This window comes from Plectrocnemia conspersa, unplaced genomic scaffold (assembly GCF_051122295.1).
Source record: "Plectrocnemia conspersa isolate PC_06_02 unplaced genomic scaffold, ASM5112229v1 ptg000010l, whole genome shotgun sequence".
Classification (NCBI taxonomy): Eukaryota; Metazoa; Arthropoda; class Insecta; order Trichoptera; family Polycentropodidae; genus Plectrocnemia; species Plectrocnemia conspersa.
This window is the reverse complement of record NW_028277174.1, coordinates 12,249,793-12,264,120: the sequence shown is the minus strand read 5'-3', so window position 1 is coordinate 12,264,120 and position 14,328 is coordinate 12,249,793. Positions and strand designations below refer to the sequence as shown.

The 14,328-nt window shown below is 34.0% G+C and overlaps 1 protein-coding gene across 4 annotated transcripts in view; it reads left to right on the top strand.

Annotated features, from left to right (window-relative positions):
* LOC148230641 (uncharacterized) overlaps positions 1 to 14,328 on the top strand; it is a 35,955-nt gene that overhangs the window by 10,999 nt on the left and 10,628 nt on the right. The window contains exon 1 of one of the 4 annotated variants that reach the window (XM_088195437.1): positions 5,158 to 5,203. The exons of the other annotated variants lie outside the window; for them this stretch is intronic. The gene's annotated coding sequence lies outside the window, so the exon portion shown is untranslated. Of the gene's footprint in view, positions 1 to 5,157; positions 5,204 to 14,328 lie in introns of those variants that run through there. 4 annotated transcript variants of the gene reach the window in all.

Genomic DNA, 14,328 nt, shown 5'->3' with positions numbered 1-14,328 from the left:
ATAATATGCAAAATTATCTGGGGTTGTAAAAAATATGCATAAAATGAATTAGTAGAAACCGAATTTTAGTTTATTCCTTTGAGATAAGCGAAGGTTTGGTCAAATGTTATATATTGTTATATAACTCTTTGTTTTCATAAGATCAATGACCCATTATACGAGTTATGATCCAACAAGTCTGCTTATAGACTAAGACGATGGACACCCCTTTTCTTACATCTAATTAGCATAATTATATAAATAGGGGAATGTCCTTTGTTCGTCAGCATTCTTACTAATTACTTCAAACCATACGGTCAGTCGTCCGTCTGACGTCTGACCCCCTAAATACCGATTTTCATCGAGTACCCGCAAGTATATAACACTATTAATATACTATGTTTATTTTTAATGTATTTTTTTACAATATACATACAATTTATCTATAAATCATATTCAGAAAGTAAAGATGCAAAGCCAATAAAAGTGAAAGTAATTTGCATGACGTGGCGGAGCTTAAAATGTTGAAAAAGGCTTTGTGTAACCAGTTTATAACTATATCATAGCATTTATTTATTGCATATTTTAATTGTTAAATAATTTATACATCATAAACCATACTTAAACATAAACTCAAGCGCTGAGTACAGATTTGAAACAAGTTTTGTTATTTAGAGAATCCAACGTTATATTCTAGTCGTTCAGTTGATTCTATGAAAGAAACCAAGTTTATTTCCACTTCGAATCAAAATAAAAGAAAATGTTTTTCTGATAAGATTTTTATTCTTATTTTCAGTTTTGTGTTCTCAGACCTGCCTATTTATTTATACATCCGAGCACATCCATTGGGTCGATCAAGGTCGCTCAAATCACATAAAGCACATTTTTATGTAGTAGCGCGTTCGATTTGGGATTCAGCGTGGATCAGAGCCAGGAATGACGATCGGACATTTTACTTTCAAATACGCTAACAGTAAAGCGGCCATAAATAAATCATACACGCGGATGAAAAAAGCATGTTTGTGTTTGCAAATAGGTCCAACGGCGGTCGTCTGACGCAAGCCGGCTGCGTCGCATGCATACTGATGAATGGAGCAACGGCGGCCAAGTTTTCCTTCTTCTCCTTCTGTGAGCTGTCGAGAGGCCTAAAATATTCCTAATAAACATGTATCTCCATACAAACATACGCACGTACATATTCACAGATTGCAACGTCAGTCCTTATTGCAATTCTGAGTATTTTGGAAGAAGAAATGCTAAAAAATGGAAAGGAGACACGTCAATGATATGTACAACACGCGCGTGGTGTACCTAGCGCTGCATTGATTTAAAACCGGGAAAACAAATAAGTATATCTCGCGTAATCAACATTTGTACATAATTTTGCCCTATGGGCCTGGAAAAACAATGATTCCGGGCCTCATGACAAAAATTGCACTTTATATATTTTTTAATATCGTAATATAATATCTTGGATAAATAATAATAGGTACGAGTTAACCCTTTCTATGCTATAAATAAATATAAAAATTAACCACCGTTACGACATATTTTCTGAAATCATATTTTATGCATTTAAAATTATTAAAAATATCTACTCATAATATTTATCTGATAATTAGTCGTGTTTGCTCAGTGTTGCCATATAGTGAATTTCCAGTCCAGGTCAAAAGCAATAAAATTGTGCCATCGCAGTTTATCAAGCGTTTATAGTAAGACTTTTTATAACAATATTACGAGTGAGAATCGAATTGCCCCTTCTCAGAAGTCAAAAATCCACGTCAAAAGCAATAAAATCGCGGAACGCTCGTTGACGGCACCGACACGATTTTATTGCTTTTGGCGTGAGTTATTTTCTTCTGAGAAGTGATAATTGTTTTTGCGCTCTCTTATTGACCAAAATTCGGTTTGAATATACTTTGATCGGCCCTCTTATTTTACAAATCCATAGTAATATCAGTAAAGATAGCTATCATATTTTTGCAGACAAACTATAGAGCAATATGTGAGATGCGACGTCTGTCGGTACCTATCCTTCTGTTTATTTTCTTCTTAGAGATGAGTTGGCTTAGTTTGTATTTTTAACTTGACATAATAAAAATTCTAAAACTATAATTAGTTTTAAAACTTTCATTAGGTTAGATTTGGGTTTGAACAGCAAATGGACGTTTCGCAACTGTCAAATTGAGTTTCATATACACGTCAGAGCAACATATTAGCGCCTATCAGCTAGATTATATTTTCACTTGTAGAAATAAATATCTACTGGTATAAATGTACTTGGACTTTACTAGTGAAAATGTGACTTTACCAAAAAATAGACATTCACTGTATATACTTATTTTTAATGACACTTAAACTAAGTATTAAATCTTCTTCCAACGTTTGTTCCATAGCTTAAACATCGAAACTAAGAAGAGTCATCGAGTTTTAATTGAATTTTTAATTAATATACCTTGGTTCGAATCCCATATGGGACTTAGTATTTTTAAATTTCTATCGTGTTAGTGATTATTATATAATTATAATTTAGATGAATCATTACCTACATTTTTATAATCTCATTAGATTAATTAAAATAGAGCTAAGTCATACATACGAGGTATTGAAAATTTTCTATTAATGAGCTATTTCAGCTTCTAGGAAGATAATTACAAAAATTTTAGGTGAAAAAACATATATTTTGTACAGTAATATTTTTTTAATAACATGTATATGCAGCTTAATAAAACTGTGGTGTGTTATTTGACGATGCAACTCACATGTCATGTTGGATATCTAATAGATTTTGAGTATCAGATTGCATACTTATATTTCAGTGGCATCGTAATGGTTCTTCGCGATCTTGAATGAAATGATTTATCTCATTCATACGGCTAAAATGATCTGCCAGGTAAGCCAACCAAGCTAGATAAAATCCTTATTATTAATAAAGTGGGCTTTTTCTTTCGTCCAGATAGAGTGAAGCGTCTTCACTTAGTTTTAACAAGCACTTACTTCAAGAGTTGTCCTCTTGAAAGTCAGCGTATTTATGTCTAATAAAAAAGCACTTCATATTTTGCTCTCATGTCATATACAAATATATGATTAAGCTGTTGAAATAGAATTTTTTCCTAACGCATGTCTGTAAAAAAATGCAATAAGTGACGATGGGTTCTTCTGTCATTAAAATAGCAAAACTAAATTTATTATTAGGTATCAGCGCAATGAGAATGGAGGTTTAATTTCCATTAAAATCTTTCCACAAACCCTTGATATAAGGTATTAGAACAATAGGCAGCTCTTCTTAGCATTCAGATTTATTGATAACTTCAGTGATACTGCTGAGATAAAAATTGTTCTAATAAAGTATGGAGTCCTACTGCACTATATAATAAATGGTACGGACTACTTTCTGAAAGCATCATTTATTTATGAATCACCTAATTGTACATGCAAAATTTACTCTTATCATATTTTCAAAAGTGAAGAAAAAATATTTTTTGTTACTTCTAAATGGAAAATAATCATTAATTACCTAATCAAATATTTTTTTGTGTAATTTGTATCAAAATTGCATTGAAATTATTTGAAAAAAATAACAAGCGATCATTAATCACTGACGGTAATTAATAACAATTTACTTAAATGTCGTGTTTTTTTGTGTACAACCGTCCCCCGATTATGCTGTGTGTATTTTTGCAAATATTCGCATTTAATTTTTTTGTAAAACGGTGAATGTTTGAGGATGCCGAAACGAAATGTGTCATAAAACTTACATTATGAAACAATACTTTCGGACTGATAAATGGGCATTTCTTGTCCCTTTTCGATACACCGCTTTCACTATCCACTTAATCTCTAAATGGGTTTTGCGAAATAGAAGAATAGCCAGAGAATTTCGCATTTTGAAAATTTTATGATATACAGTATATTTCATATGGAGAAATCAAATATTATATTGAAATTAAAATGCCTGTATACCCGTTAATAATAACATTATTTTAAAAACGTGCGAGTACCCGATTCTGGTTCTACACGGGTCGGAAGCCTTAAGGGCTAGAGAGTAATCAATACTGTGACAACAGTCTATAACTAGGATGACATTATTGCAGCGTTAAGTACTTCACCACTAGATAAGTGCATATTTAAAAGCTATATATATTCTTTATATTATATGAAATTAGATTATATTTATTTTAATTGCTTGCGCATTGATAAAATCATTGATATAACATTGTTGTTGCATTTTTATCGGTATCATCCTAGAGGTGATAAAAAACCAGATATATAATCTATTCAGAAGATTCTTTATCTCTCTTTTCTTATACTGAGAATTTAATCTTCTATAAAAATAAATTGAATACCACTGTCTCAGACACGAGTGCTTCACATTACGACGACAGACGAATCAAACATCCTAGCCAATGGCGAAGCAGCCATACAAGGACTCGGCTATCACGACAGAAATAAGTTTTTCAAGGTTTTTTCGTGTACGTGTAAAAATCGATCGAAGCAGGTGAGCGCTGCTGCTGCTGTTTGCTGCCACTTCACTCCAACGCTTGACAAACTGCGTCTCGTCTTTTCATGCACGAAACCGATTCGTGACCGTTCCGTTGTTTATTTTGTTGGTTACGGCATTTTTTTCCTTCTCTTTTCTCTGTTAGATAACCAATTGACGGGTTTGGAAAGTAGCCTCGGTTGAAGAATCAGGCGGCGTGAAGCGGAGGCTGCTTTTACTGTTGGTTATTCCGGGTTAGCCGCTAGTGTGGCCCCCTTACCGACTCAGCCAGCCAAGCCGAGCAACGGTTCTCGGTTGGCCGAGACCAGTTTTTGTTGCGCAGGAATGCGCCTCAGACGAAGCGAGGCTTTTTCTTATGCTGCCAGCCCACGTAGCCACCCAACGACAAGACAAACACTCGATGCAAACATACTCAGACGAACGGAATTTTGTACCTCCCACCGCCATCTGTGGTACCAACAACGGTTGGGTTACTTTTGTACGCCTCGAGCTCCCGAGCACGTACCACTCGAATGTTCTTCGCTGTCCAAAATCTTAGTTATATAACAACGTTCTTTGCCGATGAATACAATGCTTTGGCAACACTGACAATAATGTCAAAAACCAATGAGTCCAATGGCCTCGCACTAAACGAGAGGAGAAAGGAGGGCGAGAGTGTAATCACCTCGCGAGAGTGCAGTCAACAACTTTTAAGTGGGGCTGGTACAAGTGTACAAGATTCTGGTAATAAAGATCCATCAAGATTCATGGTGACACTCAAATCCAACATGATTTACATATTTCAAGTTTAAATTAGCTAACTCCACTTTATAATTAAAATTATTTAATACCAATTCAATTGTTACTGAGAGCAACACTGCATTTAGAAAGAACCGGGTGTATTTTAATATAATTTCTTGTCCTTCCAGTAAAGTTGACAATTATAGAGTTAGATAATTTACACTTGATCACCATCGATATGTGACAATTGAAAAGTAATGCGTATTCGATTCACTCATGATTGAAAGATAGAAAGCACGTATCTTCAAAGAACTATTTAAGATTCAGCTATTGTCAGTGGTCTCCAAACTTTTTAAAAAGTCAATCAGTTGTTTTTTAAATGTACGGAATATGTATCTTTATTTCCTGCTATAGTTTGCATATGGTACAATAAATGTGTATTTTTCACTAGCGAAAATATAATTTTTCCGATAGGCACCAGTGAAATTATCAAAGCTATAGTTAGTTTTAAAACTGTCATTATTTCAAATTGGTTTTGGTTCATTCGTTTAGTTGAACAGCAAATAGACGTTTCGCAACTGTCAAATTGAGTTTCATAGATATTTTAGAGCAGCATGCAGGGCCGCCTCATGATAAAAATAGCATTTTATCATTTTTTTAACATATTAATATAATTTCTTGAATAAATAATAATACCATTTCTATGTTAGAAATAAATAAAATAAAATTAGACACCGTTGCGTCATATTTCTTAAATAATATTTTATGCAAAATATTTTAATTAGATATTAAAAATATCTACTCATAAATTTATTTGATAATTAGTAGTGTTTTCTTTGCTGCTCAGTGTTGCCATATAGTGTCCAACCCAAAAGCAATAAAATCGTGCCATCGAGGTGAAAAACTTTTTATAACAGTATCACGAGTGAGAATCGAATAAAGCACATCTAAACCGAATTTTGTACAATAGGAGAGCGCAAAAAACAATATCCCTTCTCAGAATTCAAAAATTCACGTCAAAGGCAATAAAACCGTTGCAGCGGATTGCTGAACGCTCGTTACCGAATGTTCCCGCTGCAACGGTGCCGACACGATTTTATTGCTTTTGACGTGAATTTTTGCCTGTTTTTGCGCTTTCCTATTGACCAAAATGCAATTTGAATGTACTTTGATCGGCCCTCTTATATTAAAAGTCCATAATAATATCTTATGGACTTGATCTAATGAAAGTTCTTTATAGTAGAAATATATATCTACCGGTAAAGTAGAAATATATATCTACCGGTAAAGTAGAAATATATATCTACCGGTAAAAATGTATTCGAATATGATTTTATCGAAACTTCACTGGTAATACACATTCAACAGTAAATGTGTATTATCAGTGACTATTATTTCCACAGTTCCTTTTCCTTTTAACATGTTTTCCAATGTTTTGCTAATAAACTACTATTTTCCATAAATATAATTGGTCACAAACCTCTTTTTCATAATTTTCTATTACATAATAGTCCCTAATTTTGATATTTTCAGTAATTGTCTTCAGTTTGATATTCCATATGTGTAATGCTGGAACATACATATTTCTGTATATTCTTAAATTCAAAGATTCTAATTAATATTATAAGATGAATTTCGCTTTAACTTCACATTTATTTCTTTTGAAATACTAATTCAAAACTGTGTACGATTATAAATGTTTGTAAGATATTCTAGTTAAAACTCTCGGTAACAATATGTATGTATATGGGCTTAAGTGAAAGTCACTCGCTCAGCAATGAACTCTTAGGTACCGACAAAAAGCGCTGTAATACATTATAATTAGCATGACGTTATAAATAGGTAAATCTCCTTTGGTCTTTCGTGCCAAACTTCACTTTCGTGCCAAACGGTCAGTCAGAACACAAATAATATCGATCTTCACTCGAGTTGCAGCTAGCTTGTAGCACTATTATGTATCTGTAAGCTTCATAAATAAGTTTAATTCGGATCGAAATCTTCCGCAATAATTTTTGAATCTGGAGGCCGAGAAAAGTCGAAGATTTTTCGAAGAATTTAGTCTAAAAATACTCCTCGAAACCTTCACAACAACAAGTAAAAAACCAACATCAAATTGAGACACGCCAATTTATAACAATGCGAAAATCTAAATGGAGTTAATTTTTACCCCGCTCGGTTAGCACAATGTGTTTTTTTTTTGTTGAGAGATGAAAATCGTTTTGACAAACTTAGAGAGTCCTGACGGACTATACAGTCCAGACTGCTTTCTAATAATGCTTTCGCAAGAAAAAAACGAGCAAAGTTTATTTAGGATTTTAAAGAATATACTTTGTTGGTGTGCGAAGGTTTCAAGAAGGATCTGAATTCTTCGAGTTAAAATCGGCGACTTTTCTTAATTGTTGTAGATGTTGGATCTGAGGTTCTGTTTAAACCTCTTACTATTTTCAACTTCAAGGTATATTCAACAATGAATGTGTTGCATATACCTTATTTTTAATGAAGTCTTAAATTTTCAGTGAAGTTATATTTTCACTAGTATAAATATATTTTCAGTAAATAGGCTAGGTGATTTATATTTTCACTGGTTTATATCAATGAAACTACGTACGTTCAGAACTTTTTGGATTCAACAGGTGTGTCGCCCTACAAATATGTTTTAAAAATATAATTTAACATAAAAATTATGCCGTCTAGCTTAAACTGATTTTCACGAAAGTTGATAGTGTTGGCTGGTTTAATTGCATTATTTTTGCACTATATAGGCATTCTGTTTCTAATATTTCCCTTGATTCGTATGATATATATTTTGTTTTTCGCTAAGCTTTCTTAGTAGATGCATGGGAGTAAATTATAAGAATGTATACTTATTTAATCTGTAATCTATTGAGTAGAAAATAAATATTGATAACTGTTGTTATGACCGTCGTAAATTGGACAAATACCATATAACTTCATTAAAGTTTATCTAACTTATAATGATCTTTGAAAAAACTACGGTTACGCTCGATTATATATTAAAGAGTGCTGTTCAGACTATAATTACGTTTGAGTGAGTCGATATTCTGAGACCGCTGGATCGATGTAAAGCTCTGATATCATTGGAAAGCCGTTCTTGAATTATCGTAGACCGGTTTCGTCCATTTTATAACATCGCTGACTCGCCTGAAAAAATAAGAAAATAAACCATGCAACGGGGAAAGAGTCCTTGGCTTGCTGCCTCGCTTCGATTGACGCCATGCCAGATAGCGTTTTTTAAGACAAAATTGTATGCCGAGCTAACAATCGAAACGCTCCAATAATAACATATATGTTCGTTTTCACGCTCGTTCAGCATGGAGGTAAAAACAAGGCGGATGGCGTGAGAAGGCGTCGTTATTGTGAAACATCCATTATATTCGATGACGTCACGGATAGAAGCATTCTACCAAAAGTTGTTGACCCATGACGAAATGGCCCGCTCAGCTGGGAGGGGCCACCTAGACACCTGACGAAGGAGATCCAGCCAAGGCCTGTCACGTCACGGATTGGACAAATACTTAGAAGAAGCAAATATTTATATACTATGTGTAACTGAGCAACAGTTGGGGCCGACGAGTGCATTCATTCAATTGCTTGCTGCATGTCAGTGTCTTACGTCACTCCACCTGGCAACGGTCCGTTCTTATTTTTGCGTTCAATGGCCAAAGCGAACGTTTAGCTCGGGACGTGTGTCCACAATTTTCTTGTAATAAAATCATGCTCGAGTAGGCTCAGCGTAAAAAAACCGTTGCAGAAGTCGGAAAACTGTTACTCGTATAACATATTATTAAACCTCTGACGGCAAAACAAAACGTTTGTATCTACGTATACATGCAAAACCAGTTTATTAGAAAGTATAGGGCAATCTGGATACGTAGGAGATAATTAAATGAATTTCAAGATGAAAAATTTCGAAATTTATGTACTTGAATGTTAATTAAAGAACACTGAGAATACCTGTTTTTGAGAAACTGGTTGAATATTATGCAGCTCAAAATCAGAAGGAAAACTGGAGTTTTTACATGAGTCCATGCAAGTCACAAAGATATATTTCACTGTGGATCAGTGCAGGGCCGGCTTTGAGCATACACTCATATAGCGATATTTCATTCTCCTAAAAATCACGATGAAAGCAAAATTGTACCAATTGTGAAGCCAGCCTCGCAGTCCACCAAAACTCCATCATCAAATTTGCTGTCCCTTTGGAACACTTTCTGTAAAATAAGGCGACCAGACGTCCTCCTCTTTTTGTCCTTAAAAATTTCGAAACTCAATTTTTTATTCTTGCAGCAATTTATTCTCCTCGAAAAAAAATTACCGAGATTGCCTTAATATTTTTATGATACTCCTTTGATAGTGTATTGAGAGTATGGAAAAGACTGTGAATTCAATAAATTAGTACAATACAATAATGAAATATTTAATGTAAAATTTGGAGAATTTAAATCAGTATCTTTAAAAGAGCTAGCTCGTAGAGAAAACGATTATTTTTTGTCATGTCTATAAAATTTATCAATAAATCTGAAAGCTGGAGTTCCTTAGAGTCTGATTAAAATACCTCAAACTCTTCTCGAAACCTTCCGCAATTACTTTCTATATGACTCCTCGAAACCTTTACAATGTCGTAATATTGTTAAAAAAAGTCTTAATGTGAGCATTAGATAACCGAACATTTACACTGCAACGGCGACGGCACGATTTTATTGCTTTTGACGTGGATTTTTGACTTCTGAGACGGGATAATTGTTTTATGCGCCCTCCACTGCAACGGCAACGTTGAGAAATTAATGAAGCATATCTAAACCGAATTTTGACCAATAGGAGGGCGCAAAAAACAATTATCCCTTCTCAGAAGCTAAAAATTCACGTCATAAGCAATAAAATTGTATTGGCGCCATTGTAGTGGGAACCCTCGGTAACGAGCGTTCCCATTGCAACGGCGCCGACACGATTTCATTGCTTTTGACGTGAATTTTTGACTTCTGAGAAGGGATAATTTTTTCGCGCTCTCCTATTGGTTAAAATTCGGTTTAAATATGCCTCATTCGATTATCATTGTACACACTATATATTTAATAAGAACGCTAAATAATCGAGCGTTCCCACTGCGATGGCAACGGCACGAATTTATTGTTTTTGACTTCTAAGAAGGGAAAACTGTTTTCTGCGCTCTATTATTGAATAAAATTTGGTATAGATATTTTTCTTTTCAATTCTCGTATATTGAAAGTCCTAATATTGTTATAAAAAGTTTGAAAATATACGTTGGATAACCGAGCGTTTTCATCGCGACGGCGACGGCACAATTTTATTGCTTTTGACGTGAATTCTGCTCAAGGACTCCCTTGAATTTGGCCAGAAAAGTGCATGTCATTTAATGAAATACTTTCAATCTTAATGAAATCGAAATATTAAGAAAACTAACACCGACTGGTCAACTTTTGCCCCCCCCCCTCACCTGAAAAAAGTTGAAATGACGTACCTATCGTATGGCGTTTTCGCCAAAATTTTCGTTGTGACCTAATGGGTTGCTTGCTGTCCAAATGCTAACATTTTTTATTCTTATCACTGATTAATAAGACACATTAAAAGTATGATTTTCTTTACTACGTTAAAGTACAAATATAAATTTTCACTTCAGCCGAAATATTTTTTTATTTGGGCTATTTTATAAAAATCACTGTTTCACCCAAAAAAAAAAATATTAAATACTATCGAATTATATATCAAATATGAACAATAGAGAATAGAAAATAAAACGTAATTATTAAATTGCTGCACACTGAATACATTCTTCTTTGTTTCCATCCTTTTGGGTACATATACATTCATTTTTTTTGTTAAGAATCATCCCAGATTAATAAGCTTTAAATCTTTTAACGCACAACATTTATTTCCTGCATTAGTTGCTTGCTAAATATCAAAATACGTGAAATGTTGGAGTGGTCCAATTATTTTGTCACACCCCCGTAGATAGCCTATGATCCGATACGAAGTACCTAAATAATATGATGATGCCTACTATTTACAAAATAACTGCAGCAACAATTAAAATCTGGAATGACACATAAAGTATAAAATTACTGCATTTTATGATTCATAGTTAGATTTGCATAACGTATGCAAACATAAAAGGCATGTCTTCCTAACGTGCGATTCTCAACACGTCCACATTATATTGGCACTGCGTAATCGCGAAAATAAAACGCTAAAACGAAACCGAAGCACACTTTCGATTTTGCACGCTCAACTGGCCATTTTCCTATTTTTATAGCGCGTCATTCGTGTCGTAACTTCGAATTAATTGCGTCGCTAATCGAGTTACGAGAAAGGGTCTTCTTGTGGAATGTCATCCGTGAGTTGTTGAGCTCAAGCCTCGAGAGTACGTGCGGACGTACGTGACTTATAAAAAATAAATAAAAAAAACAAGCAGAAGAGTTGATTTAGAAGTGAAACGACTTTTGAATGGAATCTTGTTTGGGCGCAAAAAAACGATTTCTATTCAAGACGCCTTCGTGGCCGGCCAAGAACAAGTTTCCAAAACGGGATCTACCAAATTTTCAACTACATACACACGTTGAGTTTATAAAAAATGCTTCAATGCTAATGATGTTATCTTACACGTAGTTACAACCTGGAACCGAATGCAGTTACTAACTGACGAATCGAATAATCCGTTTATTTTGCTTTTGATAATTGCGCTGACAGTCGCAATTGCGCTTTAGTTTAGCTGACAAACGTTTCATACAATCATTCCTTGTTGGAGCGCAAAAACGATGAGGTAATCGCATTTGAACGAATGAACTTCGTTAAACCTTTGAGTGCCATATACACTGATTAACTAACGAACACAATCTATCCAAACTGTGGATCTCGTGAGAGAATAGAATATATATATTATAAGTGCGCCTATAAGAAATATTTTCTGATCAAGTTATATCCTCTTTGACACAAAGTTCTTATGCATAATTAGTAAATGCGCGCGTGTATGACCGGCAACGAGAATGTCTTTTATTATTATATTCTATATAATATTTCGGCGACTTGAGCGACCGTCAATCGTTGATCACTACGGTACTCTCCCCTAGCAATTTAAAATTGCAATAAACGAACCAAGAAACACTTGCAAATTTTTCATCTTGATCCTCATGCGCATGTATATATTTTTTTAAATATTTCATTGTAGCTTAACATGCTTGAGCCCAATACATTACAACGGGAAAAATCAGTCCAGCGCCTTTCGGACTATTCTATTCAGGGCTTTGCGGTTATATGTGTTAATTGCATCTTTGTTGAATTTTTACGTTATTGAGTTTAATTAATAAATATCGTGCATGACAAAAACAGCCGGCCAGATTGTTTGACGTAATATATCTTGTTGTTTGGTGTAATTAAACAATAATTTGTAGGAGCCTATTTATATATTTTTATGGCCAAAACTAGGCTACAATATGTTAACACTGGGTTCTTTGGCGGATCGCGACGGGATTTGACAAACGGCGGCGCCTCGTCCGTTCACTCGCATAATTTTAACATGTAAGATAAACCTAATCAATCTGTTTCTAATAGCCGCCCGTTACCTTACGTCCGCCAAACTAATTAAGATATTTAGCGCACCATCGTTTTTCAATAATATATTTAAATTAATAATGTAAAAAATATTTTATTAATGAATTCAGACGAACGAACTATAGTGTGATTTTCTATTACATAAATAATGTATGTGTATTAATGGCACCCTCAACTAAAAACCTAGAATCACATGTTTAAAAGCAGCATGTTTTAGTAGTATTGAATTTTCATGAACTAGTATGGTAGAATACATATTCCTTCTTTAAATGCACCCATAAGGAAAGTAATTTACTTGATATCCTTTTTGTACCGTGTGTAATAAATCCTCTTTCAAAACGATCTGAATCTTAATGGAGTCTAAAGAGTTGTATATTCTTGATGGAATGAAGTTCAAGTATCTATCTTGGTCTAGCTGCAGCTTATTTTTAAGGCTCAAGATGACTATTTTAGAGCTTACGACATAAACGAACGCCGGTGGGCGGCTCATTCAAATTAAGCGCATAATAAGTCACATCCTTTTGACAGATTTGGTCAATAATGTACGTCGATATGATAATTGCATAATTTCCTGTCATTCGCTTGCATTCTATACACGTACCCTGATAATACAAACGCAGAGAAGACGGACGCCTTCGACGAATCTTTGAATTGAATTTATGCTAAACGCATATCGTCACTTCCTCGCCTTCGAAACCTTAGGAATGACACAGTGCGCAAACTGAATTTCAATACTCACTCAGAACACGAGTTCCATAAACCTATATAGATGGGTAAGAGTACAGTATGGTACCGAAATATATTCCATAAATAAAATGACTGTAGAATAATTGATTTTGCATTCTTCATATCACTGTTTTAGGGATCTTTTTTTCGGTTACATATATTTCTTTATCTTTTTCAACACTATTGTTGAAAAAGTTGTATACTTTCGTTATCTCGTCGGAGTTTCGATTAGCTCCTAATTGTCTTCTTTCCTGACATTGTGTTAATAAAAATTCAAGAACGCTAATCTCATGATTGTCCTGTTCATTATTATCCTAAATAACACTTTAAACGCATCAATTGTTTGTCTTTCTTTTCAATGAGTTGACCATCTGTATATACTTACTAGTTATTTATAATCTCAATTCTCTTTTTATTCGGTTGCTCACTGACCATTTTTGAGAACTTACTAAAAAACCTAACATAACTTTGCATAGCAATATCATTGTTCAGGTTTAATTACTGCAGTTTAAGCGAATTGTTGTAGTTCTAGAGTCGAATCGGGTGAAAGGCTTTTAGCACTTCCAAAACCTTTTCGGATTAATCTTGCTTTAATCTAACTGTTTCTTCAGCTTTGGGTAGTTCTTACATTATTTAATAAATTTTCACATACATTTTTTTAACTCAATTATCATTATTATCAAATCCATTTTCTTTTATCATACACGTAAGTTAATTCTGATTATTAGATACGAAAGCTGAACTGAGGTCATCGTTATCGTTATTTATTTACTAGTTATCAGAAACAGAATCGCGAGAAAATTATAACACTATTG